At 40.0% G+C, this 25,558-nt stretch overlaps 1 long non-coding RNA gene across 1 annotated transcript in view; it reads left to right on the top strand.

Moving 5' to 3' along the window:
• The window catches only part of LOC132822435 (uncharacterized), a 42,954-nt gene extending 23,228 nt beyond the window's left edge, over positions 1–19,726 (top strand). The window contains exons 2-3 of the long non-coding RNA XR_009645447.1: positions 13,656–13,725; positions 19,643–19,726. This is a non-coding gene — a long non-coding RNA (uncharacterized LOC132822435). The remainder of the gene's footprint in view (positions 1–13,655; positions 13,726–19,642) is intronic.
• The last annotated feature ends 5,832 nt before the right edge of the window (positions 19,727–25,558 follow it).

Below are 25,558 nucleotides of genomic sequence, written 5' to 3'. Positions count from 1 at the left end.
TCTCTGTTAGAATCACTTGAAGATTACTCCCTTCAGCTACATTTGGTGAATTGAACACTGATTGTAAATATATGAATATCAAATGGATTTGAGTTTGATGATAATTCATCTAGTCTGACATTCGTGTTGATTAATATCAATATAAACAGCAATGAGGTTGATTCATACCAGCCCTCTGGGCAATTATGGATGGGCAGTAAATGCAGCCGGGCCAGCGATACCCTCATCCTGTGAATGAGTAAAGGAAAATAAAAGTCTCTGCCCAGTGTGAATCTGTTCAACACTGCTGTGAACATTTCCAAAGCTAAGTTCTCTATATGCAAAAAACTTTATGAACTGCCAATACCATTGTTCATTACTTGGTGTGAATAAGAGAAAAAAAAGTCCTTCAAGTTGTGCTTATGAGTAAATTCATTGGTGTCTCAGCAGGATGGCTGCCTGAGTGAATCCCTTTCCCTCCCCTCCCCCCCACACGCACAGAGCGGGTGAACAGCTTCTCCCCTGACTGACTGGTTTGGCCCGTTTCCAGGTGGGAATGGGTAAAGAATTCCCTTCTGGAATTCCCCACATTTCCAGAGTCTGTCCCTAGTGTGGCTGCACTAGTGTTTTGATTTCAGATAAGTGCTGGCAGACTGTTATACACACCATTACGCACCCCACCCACCGCCCCCTCCCTTCCTTCCTCCCAGAAACCAGTATAAGGCAGTAAAACTTTATCTCCTGCTGAGGAAGGACAGCCTGTGTTAGACTGAGTAGGAACACTGAACAGATTTACCTCAATGACAATTTAATCGGTGACCAGAGCAAGTTAAGCAAGTCCACATAAAATGCATTATAGCACAGGGAGAGGCCCATCAAATCCAAGCTGGCTCTCTGTAGCAGAATCCAATATTCTCATTCCCCATACGTCCCCCAAACTCTGCAATTTTATTTCCCTCGGATCTGATCTAATTGTTTTTATCAATCATTCATCTTCTCTGCTTGCACTACCATAATAGGCAGCATGTTCTGCATTTTTCCAGCCAATACAGTCAGCAGAAACACTTGCTCATCTCCCGCTGTATCAAAACTTTACATCTGATCTTAATTCTTGTGCGATCACCTATTGAATACAGATATTTTTGACTGCTATATCTAGACGTGTTATAATCTTATACAGCTCTATATATTCAACTAGTTTACTTCAAATAAAATAGCAATTTCTTCAAATCAATTCAGTGACTGCATTTTCTTCATCAGTGAACCACTCCAGTAAGTCTGTACTCCACACCTTGAAGATCACTCATATCCTTCATTGTTGGTGCCTATTTTGTTCCACAAATCCAAATGATGCAAGTTTTCTGCACAACAGCAGTAGCTTTATTATCGGACTGCAGGCGAGAGTTTCAAAGCATCTCTAACGTAGCCGAGTGTCTACTTGCAGAGACTGTTCTTCATGAATCTCTGCCTTACCCACAGAGACAGTATATTTAATAGGAATTAGACAAAGACATATCAGTCACATGGGCAATTGCCATTACATTGTTTAAAGCAGGTAATTATGACCTTACAAAGCGTGATGAATGGCGATGTCCTGTGGTAAAGTGTAAATGGATTACAGAAACTGATTATTGTATTGTTCATGATTATGTGTTGATGGGAACAGATTAAGGCAGAAGGGTTCTTCCTTCAGTAAATGTGGGATTCACTTACCTATGCTAATATGGAGGGGAGGTAAGACAATGGGAGAGGGAGGCAGTTTAACAGGGTTGTGCCCAGGGCTCTCAGTCTTGTCTGGAAAGGACAAATTCCTCTGTCTGGGGTTATGGGGGAATCCACATGTGTGGCTGCAATGCGTTCGAATTTGAAGGTACAGTCGCCTCCCCCTACTGATGTGTTCTGTCTGTATTGTAAGAGTACAGGCCTCGTACTCTTACAATGCAGCAGTAAGTCCTTTGGCAGGAGAATGTTTAACCCTTGAATCGCCAATGCATCCTGAAAGAAAGCAAAGTATGGAACTGGCCCCTCTGTCGTATTTTAACTTCCCCATCCTGACCAGGAATCAGGTGACCAGAATTGGATGTAATGATTGACTGTGACCTAACTAGAGCTTTGTCAATGGTCAGCATCTTTTCCGTGAGTTTGTTACCATTCGCTCTATTAATGAAGCCCAGTATCCTGTACGTTTACTCAAAACACTTTATGTTCTCTCTCCTTTAATGATTTGTACACATTGTCCCCCATCCGGCTGTCCTGCTCCCTGTGTCTGTTCCAATCAAATATATATTCCCTTTCTACACTGCTTCTCTCAAAATGCATCAACTTACTGTGTGTTGTAAAGAAGAGACATATTCCACTCAAAATATTATCTCTCGCTCCACACATTCTACCCCCCGGAAAACAGAACAGGACAGCACCGGAATAATCGGCCCACCGTGTCTGTGCGGATCATGATGCCATTCCAAACTAATTCCACCTGCCTGTATATGATCCATATCCCTGCCAACCCATGCCTGCTTATGTGTCTGCCCAAATGCCTCTTAAACATTGTGATTGTTTCTGCTTTTACCAACTCTCAGGCAAGTACATTCTAGTCACTGACCACCTTCTGCATAAGAAACTTGCCTGACACAACTTCCTTTAAACCTGCACAGACATTGTTGGAAATGCTCAGCAGGTCATGCAGCATCTGTGAAGAAAAATCAGTTAATGATTAGGGTCTGGTCACCCTTCCTCAGAAACGTTATCGCTGATTTCTCTTCACAGATGCTGCTAGACCTGCTGAACTTTTCACAAAAATGTTTTTGTTTTTGGTTTACAGCATCTGCAGTTGTTTTGGTTTTCATTTCCTTTAAACGTCCCCCCTCTCCCCTTAAACCTACGGCCTCTAGAATTTGTCATTTCCACCTTGGAAAAAGATTCAGATTATTCACTCTGTGCTTCTTGGGTCACCCCGCAGCCACTGACTTTCTAGTGACAGCAATCCAAGTCGTTCCAACCTCTCCCACTCCAGACAACATCCTGGTAAACCTGTTTTCAATCTCTCCAAAGCCTCCACACCCTCCTTATGCGGTGATCAAAACGGCACACAATACCCCAAAGGTGGCCTGATTACAGTTTTATATTCACTCCCCTGACAGAAGAAGGCGAGCCTGCCATCCACCTCCTTCACCACTTTCAGGGAGCTGTGAACGTGCACCTGAAGATCCCTCTGTATATCAATGCTGCTCAGGGCCCTTCCGTTTAGTGTATACATTCCTCTTGCAATGTGCCTCCCAAAATGCATCACCACACATTTGTCCAAATCAGATCTATCTGTATTTTCTCCGTATAACCTTCTCACTGATCTTTCTTGCTGTGTCCTTTGACAACATTCTTCACTGTTCACAGCTTCATCAATTGTACCATCTACAAACTTGCTAATTAAGTTGTTCACATTTTCTTGCTAATCACTGATATATGTTGCAAACAACAGATGTCTCAGTTCTGATCCTTGTGGAACAGAGGCACTGGCCACAGACCTCCAGCCAGCAACATGTCACTGCACATGTTGCTGGGAGAAGTATCAAAGAGGAGCCTGAGTTTAGCAGCAGGCTGACCTTTATTCAGCGCTCCTTACTTAAGCATGGTGGGAGAGTTCCCTCTCGAGAACTCTGTGACTGCCCCAGCCAAGTACAGTTGGGTTTCCTTCATGCTTTCCGGTAATATTTTCTCCAGACCCGATCTCCTGGGTTTGGAATGTCTGCTCGGATATTTCTGTGCTCCCTTTCCCAGTTTCTGATTCTCTGTCCCTCTGCAACTTCCCCTCTCAGCTCATGCAGTTGCTTTGCCAGTTCATTCAAGAATTGTTTGACCCTATCCTTGCCATTGGACATCTCGGGCACTCCCACTGCCACACCCTGTGGCACCTGCGTAGTCCGTCCGGTCACTAATTCAAAGTGGGACTGCCTTGCTCCCTTTGCTGGGGTTGATGTCAATTTAATTAGGATGGTGGGGAGTACTCTAACCCATCTCTGCCTGTCTCTGGGAGGGCCTTAGTCAGACTAGCTTTCAGTGTCTGCTTCATTTCTTCTGCTGTCCCTGAGCTCTGGGGGTGGGATGGGAGATGGGATTTCCGTTCAGTACCAAACAGGCCACAGAGCTGTTTAACTATGTTCCCTGTAACATGTGTCCCTTGGTCAAAATCTGCAGGGGAATACTTCCACCCACTGCGTAAACCTGTTTATTAAGACGCAGCAAGATTTCCTTCCCTGGGATTGGGATGGGTGTCTGTGTCAAATCCATCTGTAATTGTTCCCATGGGCCCCTGGGTCCCTGCTGCTGCCTCCATTTTATCCTGATTGCTTTCACTGGCTCACACTGTGAACACATTACACACCTTCGACAAAACCTTGCTTTATCTCTCCCTGTTCCAGGCCTCCCCCTGTCGTGGAGCATCTGATATTGCATTGTATCCTGCTAAATATGGGCTGACCCATGATATGGTTTTAATAATGTTTGCCTTATACAGTGTGGTGGCACTGCTGGATCATCCAGACTCTGTCTTGTACTATTACTGCCCCACCTTTTTCCCATTCCTCTTTCTCCTGTTGTGGGACTGTTTCTGGGAATATCTTTAAACCTTCCACTCTCACTTCTGCAGCTCCTGCCACTGCCATCTCCTCAAATTTTTGCACTGTTTCAGTCAGTATTTTACCTGCCTTATCCACATACTCACTGCCCTGTTGGTGTGGGGTTTCTACTTTCCTGTGAGCTCTAATCTTTATTATTGTTGCTTCATTGGGAAAGTTAGCTGCTTCCACTAACTCTCTGACCGGTTCCTCATGCTCTATGTGGCCCCCAGACAAGGTGATGTACCCTCACCGAGCCCAGACCAACACATGGTCATGAACAATACCAAAGGCATGCTGACTGTCTGTGTATATGCTGACTCCCTGACCCCTGGCTAATGTCCGTGCTTCTGTCAGGGCTTGTGATGGTTCTGCCAAACCTGGCCTCCACAAAAGGCCTCCAATAATTAAACAATCTAAAGTTTGCCTTACCCTTTCGCGATGTGCAGATGGACAGTTTTAAAATCATGGTCTTTTGTTCCAATGGGATTATCCCCTCTGCCTTCCTGATTTGATCTCCCTGATATGATGTCCCAGGTACGCCTCTACTTACCTTCCCAGTTGCACTCTCTGTGGGTTAATTTTAAGCCCGGCCTGCCTGAACTGACACAATACTATGTTTAATATTTGGATATGTTCTTTCTCACCAACTGAGGTAATGAGGTGTTGTTAAGATTAAATAGACTAACTCCATCAGCCATACATCGGTGGGATATACTGGAATATTATGGGATCCCTGAGATAACTGGATCCAGGTGTACTGTTTTCCTTTGATAGTAAACACCAGCTTATTCTGCCATTATGGACCAGAACCCATTCACAATATCAAGGGCTGAGACTATATCCTGTTGCGATTTCAATCCATTAAATACAGTGGTGTGGTTTGCTACTGTAGGATACTCTTTAGTGGCGGATTTACTAAGGGAGGTATTATCAATAGTGAGGCGGGATGAGCCGTCTGGATTCAGTGAATTAGTCTGGGATACTGTCGGTCTGACTGTTCCCTGCTTCTCTCAATCTGTCACTGTCACAATGACTGCCTCCTCAGCCCCAGCTTTAATGGGATCCTGTTTGTGTGGGGAGTGAGAGGGCCCTCGATCTTTACAGGATCCACAGATAATAATGCACATTCCTGTTTGAGTTCCCCACACTGCTGTTTGGGTCCGAGCTATAACTCCCCAGATTCCCTGACTGTTCCAGTCTCCCTGCAATGCAACTACTCTGAAGATGTCGCCTCTCCTTTGCTTCCTGTCTCAGGCCTATCCAGGTTGTTCCCATATTACAGTTCAGGTCTCTACATCAATAGTTGCTCCGAACTGTTCTAAAATGGCAACTCCCAGAATGGTCTCTTCCTCAGTTTCACACTCCCATATCTGAGTATGTTTTGCCATATCGGTGATCTGCATCGGATTATTTTATCCAGCTTCCTCGATTCCCTCTCCAAATGCTCTCATTTTAGTAATTGAGAGTGTGGGGGCAAATCCATATCGGTAACTGATATAGCTGCTTCTGTATTAATATTTATTAATACAGCAAACACAGCATCAATAAATATTCATGGGCTCTGCATGTGCTTACATGAACACAGGCCACACACAATGTGAACATCTATCTCCCTCTCTCTGCCTCCGTTCCTTGGCTATGTGCCCTTTCCTGCTTCCCTTGCAACATTGTGGGTCTGATTACCCTCCCTGTATTGAATCTATTCTTCTGTGTTTCTGCGTTTGCCTCAGCTCTCATGACCAATTCAGCATTTGGTTAGAATTATCTCCCACTGGGAGTCCCATGTTTATAATTACAGTTAAATGGGGTCCCATGTCATCTTTTAAACACATCAAACCTATTTCATCATCACACTTTGGGGTTTGGTAATCCCCCATGGTCCTTACACACCTCAGGCTTCCTCTCTGTATGATCCTCGATATTACCCTTGGGGCCCTGAGTCACCAAGGTTATTTTAGCCCATTCAGCCTGTCCCCTCCCCAGTGTGTCCCTGTAATATCTGTAAATGCCTGGAGGCACTGGTCAGCTGTGCACTGGGGGGAACCGGCTCACACCCTCACCCTCTCATTGCAGGGACAGCTTCTGATGTACACGTCAGGGTATCTTGGCCTGAGAGATCTTGGCTGACACCATCGTCGGTGAGACTGTGTACCTCAATTAAATAATCCATATTGTCTCAATAAGGCCCATTAATACCATTTCTCTATCAGGCTGGGTGTTCATTCACCAACACCTGTCGTTTAGCCGGGTAAACGGTTCAGGTTTGGTTTCTGTCAGTTCCCTTTGTTGCTCCCTACTGTCTAGCCACGTTGAGCTTTGATGCCGAGCGGTGCCATGGACACGGCCTTCTGGGCCTTACAGGGCGGTGGGTCATCCCACCCATTGCCGTCCCTCTGTCCATACGTGGGCGCTTCACCATCTAACCTGTTCTACCCAGTGTCACCATCCTCACTGCCTTCTGAGGAGAGCGGGGCACTAGGTACATCCCCCACTGTGACTGCCAGCTGGCCCTTTGGCTTTAAGGCCTCACGTCTGAGAGGCACCACCTTCACTTGTTCCTGTTCCCCACAATAATGGAACACATTCTGTCCTTCCAGGAATAACACAGAACAAAATGTGAATTTGGTTTTACTTGAAATATTTATAACTTGACATTCACTTTACAGATCTATAGAGGTGAGAATTGTACTGTGATTATTTAAGTGAATTTAACATGATCATACAGTGAAAATAACTCTTAACGTCAACGACAATGAATGAATTGAATAATATGTGATCATTTGTACCAGTTCTTGCAATGAAAATTCGATTTTATTTTAATGCTTGTCACCCATTACACCATGGGCATTGTTATTAGGGAATAAAGTAATGGAAGGATATCAGAGAAAATAAATAAGACTTTAATTTTAGCTTCACTACAATAATGAACCAAAACAATATTTGGACATATGGGTAAACTACATAACAAAGTTTCCAGTGTCATTATTAACATGAAAACTATTTTAGTTTGCAAGTTGTTTGGCTCTAAGAATAACTGGAAATGAAATGTGATTATGAATTGACCATTTAAAATGTACTTTGAAGAGAATAATTAGATATATTTTTGGAGGAAATTAGGGATTAATAGTTTAAAAATGTTTGGAGGTTGACTGGGATTATTTGATTGAGAGAGGCTGCATGATTATAAAGACTAATTCACCTTTTTCATTATATTGTTGGTTTCACTAGAATCTGTTGTGGTCTAAGCTCTTGTTGTGTGCAATGGGCTGTCACTAATAGCTTAATTAACCTGCGAGTCTCAGATCAGGTTTCCTTTGTCTGTAAGTCAGTCTGTAAGTGCGCGACACACCTGCTTTTCTGAGGGGAAACAGAGACTCTTTTCAAAGGAAATAAGTGGCAGTTCACACACCAGAGGCAGGGAAGTGTTTTTCTGAAGAATTTCATTGTCTATCTATAAACCGATGGTACCTGTGTTTGTCAGTTTGTGGAGGATTCAGCCCCTTTGTTCTCAGCTGTTTTATACAAGCAGTAGCTTCATTATGTCTTTGCCAAGAATGTTGTTTTCTTTCCCCTTTTACTGTGATTGTGCAGGTTAGAATATTCTGTGAATCAATAATGTTCAATAACTGAACATTGAATAGTTTAGACTCTAACAGAGCAGTTGCCTTGTTTTCAGCTAATTATTCATTTTTTTTATTTCCTGGTTGTGTTGAATGTTACAGAAACAGGCTCTGAGCAATGTTTCCATTCACTTGTGTTGGAGTCACTGACAGCCACGTGGTCAGTCAGTTTCAGGCTGATGGATCAGTTTCTCTGTCCTATTAGATGGTGCTCACTTGCTCAGTTTCCGATGGCTCACCTCAGCGTCAGTCCATCAGCTACTGAAACCCTGTATCCAGCATTTGTTCCCTCTCACCGTAACTACTCCAATACAGTCCCAGCTTGTCTCCCACATTCTACCTCCATATCCTCATGATCCCCTCAGATTCTACTGTCTGTGTCCTTGCAGCAAGTTGTGTCAGACACCTACCTCAGTTTAAACCCGATCTACATTATGTTCATGAAGAAAATTTCAAAATTTGGTTCACTGCTTTTAAACCTACCCGGGCCTTCACCCTGTCCTCCCTGTGCAGTTCCACACCTCCCTGAGGTATCTGCACTTATCCAATTCCAGCTGTGTGAGGGTTTCTTACTTTGTTCTCCTCCCTGTTGGTGGCTTTAGTTTCAGTTGCCTTGAACCTAAACTTGGTCATTCTCTTCCCCCATTCCCTTCAACGTTCCTTAATTCTCCCTGTTTGATCAAGGTTTTGGTTCCCACCCTTTGTAGCTCGGGAACAGTCCTGTGGTATCATTGCTGAACAGTTAATGCAGAGACCCAGAGAATATTCTGCGGACCCTCATTCGAATCCCACCACGACAGATGTGGAACTTCAATTTAATAATCATCTAGAATTATGAGTCTATTGATGAAATTATTCTCGATTGTCAGGAAAAACCCATCTGGATCACTGGTGTCCTTTAGGGAAGGAAGCTGCCATCCTGACCTGGTCTGGCCTACATGTGACTCCTGACCCACAGCAATGTGGTTGTCTCTTATTTGCCCTCTGGGGAATAATGCTGCGCTCAGCCAGTGGCACTTACATCCCAGTAAATGAATTTTAAACAAAGCTCTCAGTCCGGGGATCATGTGAGAGAGAAGCAGAAGGTGACCATTCAGCCCCTCGAGCCTGCTCCACCATTCAATAAGACCAGGCCTGATCTGTTTGTGATTTGTATTCCATCTTCCACCAACGTCCCTTAACAAGAATCTATCAACTTGTGTCTTAAAATACTCAGTGCGCCCACCTTCTGGGGCACAGAGTTCCAAATTTGCACAGCCCTCTGATGGGAAACAAATATCATCATCGCTGTCCTGAAAGGGTGAACCCAATTTTAAAGCAGTTCCCTCTAGTTCAGGAATGACCCACAAGTGGAAACATCCTTTCCACATCCACCTTATCAAACCGTTCAGGATGTTAGATACTTCAGTCATGTCACCCCTCACTCTCCCAAACTCTAACTATAACAAACCTATCCTGTCCAACCGATCCACATTTTATTTCTGTCACTCCGGGTGTGAGTGGGGTTGAAATGTTATGTTATGTTTATTATGCAGTGAATGTGTTGCTTCACTGTGTGGGGTCTTAGAGTCAACATGAGCCATACTAGCTTTCCTGTCTCACTGTATTACATATATCTTACATCACTGTCGTGTTTCCATCCCTCCCTACCTCATCTAACTAAAAAGAATGACAGAGATCGAGAAAAGTTGTTAGAAAATTTGTTGTTGCATAAAAGGTATTTAATCTGTTTGTACAGATTGCATTGTAATTGTAGTAACCAGTTAATTAAAAGTTACTGACAAAATATTTTAAGAGGATCTACGGTTGGTGGTGGAAATGCTGCTGGTTCATATAAGAGAGGGCTGGGGTGAATACTGTACTTGGTTTTGATGAGAAAGTTGAGCAAGGACAGATTCTTTTATCTTTGTCAATAAGGGGCAGAGATTGCAGCTAGGACAGCGTGGAGCTGTTTTGATCTTGCAGACATTATAATAATATTTATTTGATGTGATGTGGGTGTCACTGGCTGGGCCCAGCATTTATTGCCCGTCCCTAGTTGCCCTTGAGAAATTGGTGGTGAGCTGTCTTCTGCATTCTACCTGCTGTGGGTCTACAGCACAAAACTGTGAGGAAAGGCTGAGGCACTTGGGTCTGTTCTCATTGGAGAAAAGAAGGTTTAGGGGAGATTTGATAGAGGTGTACAAGATGATTAGGGGTTTAGATAGGGTTGACAGTGAGAACCTTTTTCCGCTAATGGAGTCAGCTGTTACTAGGGGACACAGCTTTAAATTAAGGGGTGGTAGGTATAGGACAGATGTTAGGGGTAGATTCTTTACTCAGCGGGTTGTGAGTTCATGGAATGCCCTGCCAGTAGCAGTGGTGGACTCTCCCTCTTCATGGTCATTTAAGCGCATTGGATAAGCATATGGAGGTTATTGGGCGAGTGTAGGTTAGGTAGGCTTTGGTCGGCGCAACATCAAGGGCCGAAGGGCCTGTACTGTGCTGTATTTTTCTATGTTCTATGTAATACCTTGGGGTGGGGATTTTCAGGATTTTGACCCAGCGACAGTGAAGGAACAGCTACATATTTCCAATTCAGGGTGATCAGTACCTTATCGGGGAACTTGAAGATAGTTGTCTTTCCATCTAGCTGCTGCTCTTGTTCTTCTCGATGGAAGTGGTCATGGGTTTGAAAGGTGCTAGTTAGTGATTTCCTGCAGTGCATCTTGTAGATAGTATACACTGCTGCTACAGAACATCAGTGGTTGTGGTGGGGGGGGGGGGGGGTGGATACTTGTGGATGCTGTGCCAATCAAGCCGGCTGCTTTGTTTCGTATGGTATCAAGTTTCTTGAGTGTTGTTAGGGCAGCAATATCCAGGCAAGTGGGGAGTATTCCATCACACTCCTGAGTTGTGTCTGGTAGCTGTTGGACAGGCTTTCAGGAGACAGCAGTTGAATTACTCTTGTAGCCACCGTGTTTATGTGCTGAGACCAATTCAGTTTCTGATCAATGATTATTCCCAGGATGTTGATCGTGGGTGTTCAATGATGGCAACACCAGCGAATGTCAAGGGATGGTGGTTAGATTATTTCTTATACGTGATGGTCATTGCCTGCATTTGTGTGGGATGTATGTTACTTGCCCCTTGTCAGCCCAAACCTGGATATTGTCCTGATCTTGTTGTACTTGGACTTGGACTGTTTCAGTAGCTGCGGAGGGAATTAATTATTAACGTTCAATAACCATGTAATTATGCAAATTCCTTTTTCTATCAAATGTCATGGACTGTATCTTGTGGTCACTCTGATATTCACTTTGCTTATCTCCTTACTTCCTTCCTGATTCAGACACAAATGTTGGATCATCGATCAGGATAAAATTACATCAATTTCTCCTTCTTCACGGTGCACTGATAGATTTTGAAAATCTAAGTGTTGCTAACATCTAATTATTGTTCCGTTCAGTCGGGGGTATATTTATGCTCAGTAAATGCAATAACGGCTCAGTACATGAAGTAATGTGAAGTTGCGGCAGTATACAAACTCACAATGATTGTGAATATCAATTTTTATTTTAACCATATAAACACAGTTGAATTGTTTTAATTATATTTGACTTCAATGCTCACATTCATTGTATTTCTGATCACAATAAGAGTGAACTATTTCTTGTGACAAAATTATTTAAAATTCATGTCACTTTTTTATGGACGCAAAATAGAATCAACACCCGTTTGTTCCCTCCTTTACCCATCGCAGTCAAGTTTGAATTGTACTATGCTAGCTTGATACAGCACGGAAACAGGCCATTCAGGCAGCCCGGCCAGGTTCCCTAAACTAAACTAGCCCCATTTTCCTGTGTTTGTTCCATATCCTTCTGGACGTTTTCTATCCATGTAACTGTCCAAAAGTCTTTTAGATGTTATAATTGTACCAGCCAACGCCTTTTCTCTCACATCTCATTCCGTGTGAGCCAAACACACTTTGTGAAAAAAGTTGCCCCTCAGATCCCTTTTAAATCTTTCCTCCTTACCTTAAATATAATTTACACTGTAGAATCTTTATGACTGCAAAGTTATTAAAAGTTGAGAGGTACTTAGAAGCAGCATAATAACATTCATAGTTTAGTCAGTGAACGGAAGCAAATAAATTCAAGATATTGTGAACATTACAATGAACAACGGATACAAGTTGAGAAAATGTTGGATTGAAAAATAATTCAGTAGACACTTAGATATTTTCTAATCAACTCTGATGTGCTTTGACACATCTCTGTTGAAGTTTAGAATTGAATCCATACCTCCTGGTCTTTCAGTACAGACATTACCAGAGCCCTACATAATGTTCCTATGCAAGAAGGGCAGGACTATAATCACATACTTACGGTGGTTACTCACAGGGAAAACTGCTCAAATATTTATTGTGATAATCAGACTGGGTTGTATTCGACAATTCCAGTGTGTAATGGACCAATAAAAGGAATTAGTAATTTCTAAAAATGTTGGAACGAAGCGACAATGATCTGAAATAAATATAAATCTCATGATAATCAAGTAATTAAATATGTTTGAAGCAGTCATTTATGTACTCAAATTTAAACTGCTTTGTAATGCTCATGACTTGGAAGTAAAGCATTAGTCATTCAATGTGACTATTAATCGAAAGATAATTTCCCTCATTTTCACAAAATTGTGATTTCTAAGAATTCAAGATTTATTGTAAAAGAATAGAGCAAACATTTGTTAATTCTGGTTTGTATACACAAGAAACACGTGAAATTAATACAATGTTTAACATGAAAAATACTTAGCTCTTATTGTAATAATTAGAAATATAGAAATGTTAGCATTGAAATGAAATACAATTAATACAAGGACGCAAAAAAACTGTGGATACTGGAAATCAGACACAAAAATAGCTGATAACAAATTTAAGAATGATGAGAAACCCTTACTGCAATGTAATTGTACAATATGTTGGAAAGAACTGAAATATTGATGTGAAAACTAGTTAGTCATCTCTTAATTGATAAGACTGATTAATGATCATTTAATTAAAATGAGAATTCAAATGAAAGAGAATGAGATAGTTACTATGAGTGTTGGGTGAGAAAACTTTGCTTGATTGCAGGTGTGTTGACCTGAAACGAGTGTAAATATTTCATCATGATACTGGCACTAAGAAATAATAGATTCAACTCTCATGATGGTGTGATAATTGAAATTACAATTAAAGAATAATTAATGTTGGAACTAAACACTTAAAACGATTCAATATTTTCACAGCAGTTTGTACTAGATATTCAATAAGATCAGTAAACTGAGAATTAAAATATTGGGTTAATTTCAAAACAAAAATCACACCTTCAGAGATTATTCATCAGAATAGTTTTGTCATTGAAAGAAACCTCATTTATTCAAGAATTCTGCATTTTCCTCATTTTCTGTCTTTTTCCCACAGGGATCTGCACTGGAACCCTTCTGTTTGCGGGACAAATATATATAAGTGACATGGATTAAAATCTAATTTGGTGAGTTAATAAGTTTGCAGATGATACAAAGTTCAGTGCAGTTGTGGATAATGTAGAGGGTTGTCAAAGAATGAAGCAGGAAAAAGATAAATTGCAGATATGGGCAGAGAAATTAAAGGCAAAGATTAATCCATACAACAGTGAGGTGTCTCACTTTGGGAGCTCAAATATTAAGGAAAAGTAGGTAATGGCAGGACCCTGAACAGCTTTGTTGTTCAAAGGGATCTTGGCGTTCAAGACCATGGCTCCCTGAAAGTGACCATGCAAGTAGATAGGGTGGTCAGGAAGGCAAATGGCATGCTTGCCTTTATTGGTCAGGGAACTGGTTACAAGAGTCAGGATGGCATGTTGCAACTTTATAAGACTTTGGTTAAGGCATACTTAAAGTATTGTATTCACTCCTATTCGCCACATTATAGGACGGGTATGGTGGCTTTGGAGAGGGTACAGAGGGCATTTACCAGGATGCTGCCTGGATTTGGAGACGTGAGAAAAACTCAGGTTGCTTTTTTGTGGAGTGGCGGAGGATGGAGGAAGAATTGATGCAAGTCTATTCAATCAGGAGATACGTAAATAGGGTTGACAGTCAAAATGGTTTTCCCAGAGTTGAAACGTCAAAAGTATGTGACATGCGTTTAAGGTTAGGGGAGACAGTTCAAGGGGCATGTGAGGGGCAATTTGTTTTTTACAAAGGGAGTGGTAGGTGTCTGGAATGAACTTCCAGGGTTGGTGGTAGAGGCAGATACATAAGGGCTTTTTAAATGTTCATTTAGATAATTTGGAAGGATATGGACCAAGGGTAGACCGAAGGGGTGAGTTTATTTTGCATTATGTTCCGCACAACGTTATGGGCCAAAGGGCCCATTCCTGTGTTGCACAGATCTTTGAGAGAAAACTCATGTCTAACACATATGACATTTAATCTAATCAATATTTAGTCACTGGTGTCAAAAATAGGAATAAAATAAGTAGAGAATGAACTTGACTCTAATCTAAAGATATATTTTATCATTTGGTATTGCTTTGGTATTTTTTTCTGAATTATCAGCTTTGATGGAGATGTGTTGAAAATGTTTGCAGTTACTGATCTGCTGAACCAAAATGACCCCTTTTAAACTGATGATTGGACTAGAAACCTTTTAGAAAACTTGCAAATATTCGGTAAGGTGAGATGCACATCATAATTTAATCCTATATTTCTTATTGACAATACTCCAATAAAACTTATTTTTACATCTATACCAAAAAGATTGATTTTCCATCCCATGCTCATTGGAAATATCTGAATGCCACTCATTTCAACAATCAAAGTAACCATAGCCTCATCGATTCAGAGATATCTAATGACATTTCACCAATAATTACTGTTTATTTTAGAACATTGTATGTTCAAACAGCAATGTGAGATTTCTCTTTAATATTCAGTTCACTGACAGCATATTAATAATTTAGTTATTGCTAATATCTAATAACTGATCAATCCAGTAAGGGATATAAAAGTGGAATTATGGCTCAGTACATCAACTGATGGAAAGATATTGCAGTGTTCACTCTCCCAATTATTGTGAATATTGATGTATATTTTGATTTGATTTGATTACATTTTTCTTCAACGTGAAGGCTTATTGTATTTCTGATCTCAGCAAGGGTTAAATATTTTAGAGCTAAAAATATTCAAATTTGTGACTTTTTTTGTAAACACGAGAAAAAAACGTACATGTGTTTGTTCTTCCCTTTATCAATCAGAGTACATTTTGAATTGTTGGAAGTTGTACATTTGTGTAAGGAAGGGGAGCTGCCTGCAGCTGAATAGTCACAGTGAACAATTTTTGTTTTGGTGATTCCACCTGGTGCTAAGCATTCTAATTATCTTTTCATTATCAGAAAAATTGCTTTAAACATATTCAGCAGTTGTATTTTTCATGAATTTACAATAAGCGCCTGATATGTCTATTTATTTGTCCTTCAATTGTCACGATAGTAATTTTTACGTAAGAGCCTATATACTTAGTACCATCATTATTGTGAATTACCATTTCATTCTCAGTCCATTGCATAGAAACAGTCGAATTAATTGCCAGCCCAATTATAGGAGTGGACACTGGTTAGTTTTCATTTGAGTAATCACAATTAATTATAATCCCACCCTTCCTTGGTGGGAACATAATGAAAGGAACCTGTGGAACTCCAGTAGAGTGTCTCCCACGAGACCAGGAAGTGTGCGTTGAGTTCCCATCTTCAACAGAGATGCACCAAAACAGCTTCGAATGGTGATTAGAAAATATCTAAGCAGAGTTTGAATTGCTTTTCAATCCAATTTTGGATTTGCTCTGTCTGTTGTTCATTCCAATAATCACAGATTCTGCAATTTATTATCTTCAGTCATTAATAAATGTATGTATCACATTACATTGTCTCTAAATTTTAGATTTGAGGACACTGTAGTTTTTCAAATTTAAAATATCTCACTACTGACATTCATTTTATTTAATCAAAATACCTTACAACTTCCACTTATCTCACTTTGTGTATGATGGCTTCAATGCATTTTGCTAAGCAATTCTACTCAACATAAAGATTTTGTTGACTTTAAATAGTATCTTTAACACTCGCTTATCAATCTATTCCTAAATCAAAGAATCATGGAGTCATAGAAACCATACAGTGTTGAAACAGGATACTTGGCTCAACAAGTCCACACTGACCCACTGAAGAGTAACCCACCCAGACACATTCCCTTACTCTATTACTCGACATTTCCCCTGACTAATGCACCTAACCTACATATCCGTGAACACTATGGGCAATTTGGCATGGCCAACTCACCTAACCTGTAGACTTGGATACTATGACATTGTTATTGAAGTCAATGCTCACACAAAACACTATTCATAAAGCCAGACAATGGTCTCATGATCATTTAATTACTGTTCAGTGGAATAATCTGAGTAACTGTCTTATTGTTCCTGAGATCAATCACCACAGTAAGCATCTGATTATCATTCACTCCAGTAAATACAATGAGTGTCTTCTGAAATTTCTGTTCTGTAATTACAAAAGATACGTATTGCGTACAGCAGTGTTTATTCTTCATTACGAGTGGCCAAGGATTCTAACAGCCATTGATCTTGATCTTATTGTTACTGAGTGCAGTAACCACAGTAAACATTTGGTTATAATTCTTGCCAATAAATACAAGAGCTATCCTCTTACTTTTCAGCCCAGCAATTACACATGATACTTGTTACTCAAAGTAGTATTTATTCTTTATTACGATTGGCCAAGAGCACTAACAGCAAGACTTGTCAATAGTCCTGGTTTGTACATGTTTTCAAACAGGTTTTCAGTCCAATCATTTCAAATAAAAGAGTCATTTGATTTAGTCCAAATGTAGATGTAAACATTTTCGGATCATTTCCATTCAAAGTATTTATTTGGTTATTTGGACCAATCTTGAATTTGCTTCTGTAAATTCAATTTACTGTGTTTTCCATTCATGGAAGGACTCGTTAATTGGTCCTCATTTGCATCTTAAATCTGATGCAAATTTGAAATACTGATTACAGTGAAGATTATATGAATTGTGGGCGGCATGGTGGCACTGCTGCCTCACAGCGCCAGGGGCCCTGGTTCAATTTCCACCTCAGGCAACTGTCTGTGTGAAATTTGCACATCCCCCCGTGTCTGTGTGGGTTTCTTCCGGGTGCTCCGGTTTCCTCCCGCAGTCCAAAAAATGTACAGGTTAGGTGAATTGACCATAGTGAAGGGGTAAATGTAGGGAAATGAGTCTGGGTGGGTTGCTTTTCGGAGGGTCAGTGTGGACTTGTTGAGCCAAAGGGCCCGTTTCCACACTGTAAGTAATCTAATCTAATCTAATCTATAAATGTGTGATCTCTAAAAGAAAGCCATGGAAGGCAAGATAGAATTCTTGAACAGCCTGTATATTTGAATGAAAAAAACAATTCCTTCCAAAAAACAAAGTTAAATAATCACACAAAACCAGGTTATAGTCCAACAGGTTTATTTGGAAGCGCTAGCTTTCGGAGTGCTGCTCCTTCAACCAACTGATGAAGGAGCAGCGCTCCGAAAGCTAGTTCTTCAATATAAACCTGTTGGTTCATAACCTGGTGCTGCTTGATTTTTTAAACCTTGTACAGCCCAATCCAAATCTGGCACCACCAAATCATTCCAAAAACACTCTACATATGTACCTTTTAACAATTCAACAATCCTGCAACAGGACTACAATTCTCAGTTTATCTATTTTAATAAATATCTAATCAATATCTAACAACAACTGGAAAACATTAATCATTTTATCTGTTAAAACACAAAATTTAATTATCAATTCATTGTTATCACGGTATGTGACCTATATTTTCACTCTCCAGTGATGTGAAGTGACCCTTGGACAGAAATTATACATTCTAAATTCACCTACAGCCAGATAAATCGGGACAAACACAAAATTAATCAAACTAAGTCAAACAGCAGCGAGAATCAATCAGTTCCAGGATGACCCAAATTTTCTTACACCTTGACTTCCAGCCAATGGCTGAGCATTATATATCTCTCTTGAAAATGTCAACAATGAAGGGTTTTGGCACCAACACATTGAATGCTTTGAATCCAGCTAATAACCACATGTAGACATTTGTCATAAAGTTATTAATCATTAGGCGGCGCGGTGGCACAGTGGTTAGCACTGCTGCCTCACAGTACCAGAGACCTGGGTTCAGTGCCCACCTCAGGTGACTGTCTGTGTGGAGTTTGCACATTCTCCCCGTGTTTGCGTGGGTGTGCTCCGGTTTCCTCCTACAGTCCAAAAATGTGCAGGTTAGGTGAATTGGCCATGTTAAATTGCCCGTAGTGTTAGGTGAAGGAGTAAATGTAAGGGAATGGGTCTGGGTGGGTTGCGCTTCAGTAGGTCCGTGTGGACATGTTGGGCCAAAGGGCCTGTTTCCCCACTGTAAGTAATCTAATCATTTTCCAAATCATGGAAAATATATCAAAGGTCTTGAACTCAAAGTAATCACTGCACATAAAGCCATAAGATGGTCTTCAAGGCCACCTGATAATTGTTCAGTGAAAAACCTTTTGTCAGTTTCATATTGTTCTCAGGATAAGTAAACACATCAGACATCACGCTATCACATCATCCCAAAGATATGCAAGAGATACCTTCTTATAATTTACACACAACATGTTCCCATGCCAATCATCATACTTCATTATTTGTGACTGAGGATGCTGATAGTAACATGTATCGGGATAAAGGAATTCCTAAATATAGGCGAGTTTTCTGATAAGTTCCCTCCAGTCATCATGTTAAGAAAATGTAATTGTGGCTAAGTACATTGTGAACAGATCCCCATTAAACCTTTTCACGTGTTTACTCAGAGACACGATTGAAACATTTCCTCTATAAATGCTGTTGACTGTATTTCGCTATAATAACCATGTTCCTTATCGATTTATTTTCTTTGTAATGCTGACACAAATGACTGAATATTGATGACATGGAAAATTGAATGGATTATATATTGTATTTCTACAGAAGAAAAGCTGAGACAGCAAGTACAGATTGCAGGAGTATCTGAGAATGTTGAATGACAAAACAGTTCTGATCAATAATCACTGCATATCGAATGTAATTTCCAAACCATCATGCCAGCATTCTAGTTCTCAGCTCACTGATACTAATTACTGTGTCATCGATATCAGAGCAAACTCGTTTGGAAATATTGAATCATTTAATGTGTCAGCATTCTAAAATAAATTACCAATTCATTGTTAGACCAACATCACACAATAATTCTGTTTAAGTTTAGCAACAAATATCATGAGATTCACATTTCAATTTAAACCATTATTTCTTCGTGCCAATTTTACAAAGGAAAATGGATCTTTTTTACAGGTCAACACATCCATGAACCAAGCAATGATTCCTCATCCAACACTCACAGGAAATATCTGATGCCTTCTCATTTGAATGTTCACAGAAATCATTGGATTAATATTTGGCATTACAAATGAAGATACGTCTAATTGTTTTAGACTCCAATAATTAATGTTCATTTCTACATGTTACAGATAGCAATATGAAGTTTCTAATTATTTTAAGTTTGCAGTGACCTGTTTTAAGACAAATTTTTCCTTATATCTAATATTTAATCACTGATGAAATCCCATATATTTGGCTTTAAGTGTGGAATTAAGTCTCAGTGACGTAGGCATATTGCACGGTATTGTTCCCTAATGGTAGCGAATGCAGATTTGTATTTTAATACTGAAATCCTGGTTGATTTGCTGTTGTAGGGGTGCCCTGCCCCATCTGGAATAGAATGGCCTATGTTGGCTCATACAAAATGTCCGACACACAAAAAGACGCAACCTGCCTTAGAATTAGAACACAAGATGGTGGAGGAGAGATAAACTAACAGTTTGTTCCAATCTTGATGAAAGAAAATAATATTTTGTAAAATCCTACTCCAACTCCATCAGTATGCCAGTCCAGACAGTAATATTCCAGACAGTAATAAGAACATGCCAGATACAGAAAAACGACCAACCCTGACCTTCATTAATGAAAGAATAATTGTCCCAGTGAATGAATAAACACCAGCTGCAGGATACAGCCCAGTTAACTTTCACAGCAGCTATCAGGGCAACAGACAGGGTTTATTTGTCAGAAACAGTTACTATTTTAAAGTTGCTCAGAACATTAAAAAAAACTTCTAATTGCAGATTCTTGAGAATTGTGGACAAGGCAGAGTGCGAGGCTGGAAGGAGTGTAATAATTAACTTTGTAAACTGAAGAAATAAGATACATTGAGAGATACCAATGCCAGGAGATTTTCGGACCTTTTAAACATCATGAAACAATAGGAAGCTGGGGCTATCCATAACAATGTCCATCTGAGATTAGGTGTTCTACAGGATCGGGTGTCTGTATAAGGAGGGAAGGACTGTAACCACATTGCATGTGGCCATTGTAATACAGCAAGTGTGTACAATTGCTGCTTTTACTGTACACTTTACAGTGTGTCATGGACCTACATTCTGAGATTGGCCTTGGGGGATGATCCCTGCAAGGCATTCAAAAAGGTCCCCCACAGTAGGCTATTGTACAAAATGCAGAGGAATGGGATTGTGGGAGATACAGCAGTTTGGAACAGTTATTGGCTTGCTGAAAGACACAGAGGGTGGTGATTGATGGGAAATGTTCATCCTGGAGTCCAGTTACCAATGGTGTACCGCAAGGGTCGGTGTTGAGTCCACTGCTGTTCGTCATTTTTATAAACGACCTGGCTGAGGGCGTAGAAGGTTGGGTTAGTAAATTTGCAGATGACACTAAGGTCAATGGAGTTGTGGATAATGAGGAAGGATGTTGTAGGTTACAGAGAGACATAGATAAGCTTCAGAGCTGGGCTGAGAGGTGGCAAATGGAATTTAATGTGGACAAGTGTGAGGTGATTCACTTTGGTTGGAGTAACTGTAATGTAAAGTACTGGGCTAATGGTAAGATTCTTGGTAGTGTAGATGAGCAGAGAGATCTCAGTGTCCAGGTACACAGATCCTTGAAATTTGCCACCTAGGTTGACAGGCTTGTTAAGAAGGCATACAGTGTTTTAGCTTTTATTAATAGAGGGATCGAGTTCTGGAACCATGAGGTTATGCTGCAGCTGTACAAAACTCTGGTGCGGCCGCACTTGGAGTATTGTGTACAGTTCTGGTCACAGCATTATAAGAAGGATGTGGAAGCTTTGGAAAGGGTGCAGAGGAGATTTACTAGGATGTTGCCTAGTATGGAGGGAAGGTCTTATGAGGAAAGGCTGAGGGACTTGAGGCTGTTTTCGTTGGAGAGAAGAAGGTTGAGAGGTGACTTAATAGAGACATATAAGATAATCAGAGGGAATGATAAGGTGGACAGGGAGAGCGTTTATCCAAGTATAGTGATGAGGAGCACAAGGGGGCATAACTTTAAATTGAGGGGTGATAGATATAGGACAGATGTGAGAGGTAGTTTCTTTACTCAGAGAATAGTAAGGGTATTGAATGCTGTTTTGCCACCTCCAAACAGACCCCACACCAGGGATATATTTCCCTCCCCTCCCCTTTCAGCATTCCGAAAGGACCACTCCCTCCGTGACTCCCTCGTCAGGTCCACAAACCCCACCAACCCAACCTCCACTCCCGGCACCTTCCCCTGAAACCGCAAGAAATGCAAAACGTGCACCCACACCTCCTCCCTTACTTCCCTCCAAGGCCCAAAGGGATCCTTCCATATCCGCCACAAATTCACCTGCACCTCCACATACATCATTTATTGCATCCGCTGCACCCAATGTGGCCTCGTCTATATTGGGAGACAGGGCCCCTACTTGTGGAATGTTTCAGAGAACACCTCTGGGACACCTGGACCAACCAACGTAACCACCCCATGGCTCAACACTTCAACTCCCCCTCCCACTCCACCAAGGACATGCAGGTCAGACCATTGCAACATGACGGTTAGAGGAAGAGCGCCTCATCTTCTGCCTAGAAACCCTCCAACCATTTTCTCCAGTTTCCTCATTTCCCCTCCCCCCACCTTGTCTCAGTCAAATCCCTCAAAATCAGCATTGTCTTCCTAACCTGCAATCTTTCTCCTGACCTCTCCGCCCCCACCCCACTCCGGCCTTTTACCCTCACCTTGACCTCCTTCCACCTATCGCATTTCCAACGCCCCTCCCCCAAGTTCCTCCTCCCTACCTTTTATCTTAGCCTGCTGGACACACTTTCCTCATTCCTGAAGAAGGGCTTATGCCCGAAACGTCGATTCTCCTGTTCCTTGGATGCTGCCTGACCTGCTGCACTTTTCCAGCAACACATTTTCAGTTCTGATCTCCAGCATCTGCAGTCCTCACTTACTCCTATGGAATGCTTTACCTGCAACTGTAGTAGATTCGCCAACTTTAAGTACATTTAAGTTGTCATTGGACAAGCATATGGACGTACATGGAATAGTGTAGGTTGGATGGGCTTCAGATTGGTATGACAGGTTGGCGCAACATCGAGGGCCGGAGGGCCTGTACTGCACTGTAATATTCTATGTTCTATGTTAACTGGTTGCAGCATAGGTAAACATCTCCCACTTCCCAGAGTTCTGTCTGCCATCTGAGTCTTCATTCAATGGAAAACACTCCTGCAGCTATGATGACACTTCAATTCAATACAAACACTTACTTTGTGTGAAATTATTATTTTCAGAGCAATATAATTTCCATGTTAAAATTGGTTTACTTTTATTGTGTGCAAGAAAACAATGTAGGTACATCCATTTGTTCTTTATTTCAACTAACACAAAATTTTAATTTATTGGAAACACTACACTGGGGTGAAAACAAGGATTCTTCAGCTCAAATCTCTTAAATGGCTGTTTCTATTTTTCAAATCCTATGACCTCCAAAACAATATTTATTTAATTTCATAAGATAAGAAGAAAAAAAAACTGCTTTTGAAATGTTGAGATCGTTTCTTTTTCTTCCAACATGAGTTGTCAGTGAACAATAATCACACAATTATCAGTCACTTGGTACAAAATGACTTCTGGGACCAAATGTCATTAACCCGACCTTTCCTTCACAATAATACTCACCTTCCTGGCCTAATTATTGTCTTCCTAATTCTGACATAAATGTCTAAACATTTATCATGGTAAAAATTACATTAATTAAATAGACATGACTCTACAAAAAAAATCAATTGTTGCTGAGTGTTTTTTAATTATTAAAGCCACCTTTTACATTTTAATTTTCAGTTTATTAGTATAAATGAATATACAATCGACATCAGAGCAAAGTGCACTCAAAATATTAAGTCAATTTATCTATCAGGATTTTAGAAACAATTATCAATTACAGTAATTACACAACACTTTAGCTTAGAATTTGTAACAAGCATGTGATTGTCGCCTTGCCCATTATGGTTGGGAACATTATGAAGGAATCTTGTGCAGCTCTGTTACTGTCTCTGCTACCACACCAGTAGGCACAGTTTCAATTCCCACCTTGTACAGAATTCTGATTCGAAAATATCTAAGAATCAATTGAATTGCCTTTCAAATCAATATTCGATATGCTTCCATCTGTTGTTAATTCCAATAATCACAGTATTTGTTATTTACTTTCTTCAGGTCACTAATAACGGAAAGTATCTAATTCCATTCAATCAATATTCCTTGGAAAATATTTGAGAATGTTGCAGTCATGAAGATGAAATATACAAAGGAATTATTTTCATTGATTTTGTTTTGTTCTGAAGAGCTTAGTTCGGACAACACATAGAACTTGATGCTCCAGTGCTACAAATATTAGAAAATAATATTGTTCTTCTTCAGTAAAATAAACAAATGCCACTTGCTATTATTTATCAATTTTTAGTTATTGATCTGTTTGTGAATTGTGTGAAATGTTTAGTTTTCCACTCACCTATTTATGTTGAATGTAAGATTGAAATGCTGTGAAAATATCAGGGTGTGTTCGTTTGAAAATTGACTTTACATTTCTCACTTACCTCATTTATTGCATGATGTCTTAAGTGTGTTTTGCTCAGCAATTCTAGTAAATATTTAAAAATGTCTAATCTTAAATAAGATCCTTCACACCCAAATATCAGTCTGTTCCTAATTCATGTAAATACCTCAGTTTTATTGAAATCAATGTTAACACAAAACAGTGCTCATAAAGCAACACAAAGGTCCTTATCACCACCTGATTACTGAGTAAATACCTTATTGTTCCTGAGACTAATAACAACAGTAAGCATTTGTCTACCAATCCCTGCAGTAAGTGCAATTGATATCTTAGATTTCAGTCCAGTCGTCAACGATGATTTATATTGTTTAAACCAATAATTCTACTTTATCATGGACATTGACTGTAATACAAGAACATTGGGAACAAAAGTTTTGTCATTCTAACAATTTATAAGCTTTTTGTTGTGTGCAACAGACAATTCAAATTATAACCATTTTTGTTGCAAATTCAACAAACGCTTCATTTCAAATTCTTAAAATTCCTACATTTTTGCAAAAAGGTATGTTTCATATTAAAGGATTGCTTTTTCAATTCATGTGTGCTACAAAATGATTATTGCTTTCATTTCATTGTAAGAAAAGAACAGCTTTGATCAGGTCGATTGTTTTTTGTCGTTTCTATTCCGACGTTATTCATCATTGTACAATAATGACAAAATTATTAAAATTGCTTTATATACCACATGTTGTTGACTACATTGTTTGTTCAATTTCCTGTTTACTTTCATGATCTACTAATTCTCTTCCTAATTCTGACACAAATGTTTAAACATTCATCATCATATTAATCATATAAATCAATGTAACACATCTCTACAAGGAGTTCAGTGAATGGAAATTCACAATTCTTGTAGAATGTATATTTTTGTGTTAAAAAAGAAGAATCTTGTTCAATAATCACTGCATGGCTCATTGTTTTCTTCAGTCCATAAAACTAGGTCCTATTCCTCAGGTTACTGATCTTAATAAATATTCAATCAACATCACAGCAAAGTGCTTTTGAAATATTGAATCGTTTTACTTCTTCATGTACAACACTAATTATCAAGACATTGTCATTTCAATAATGGCACAGTTTTTAAGAAAGCCTTTTGAACAAATATAGTAAGATTCACATTTAAATTTAATTCATTGTTTCTTAGTACTAATACTACAGTGTGAAAATGCATTTATTTTGCAGGTCACCTGTCTCACAACAGAACCAATAACTTCCCATCCAACATCATTGCAAATATCTGATGTTTGCTCATTAGA

This window comes from Hemiscyllium ocellatum, chromosome 14 (assembly GCF_020745735.1).
Source record: "Hemiscyllium ocellatum isolate sHemOce1 chromosome 14, sHemOce1.pat.X.cur, whole genome shotgun sequence".
Classification (NCBI taxonomy): Eukaryota; Metazoa; Chordata; class Chondrichthyes; order Orectolobiformes; family Hemiscylliidae; genus Hemiscyllium; species Hemiscyllium ocellatum.
Note: the sequence above shows the minus strand (reverse complement) of the source record. Positions and strands in the feature narration are given on the sequence as shown.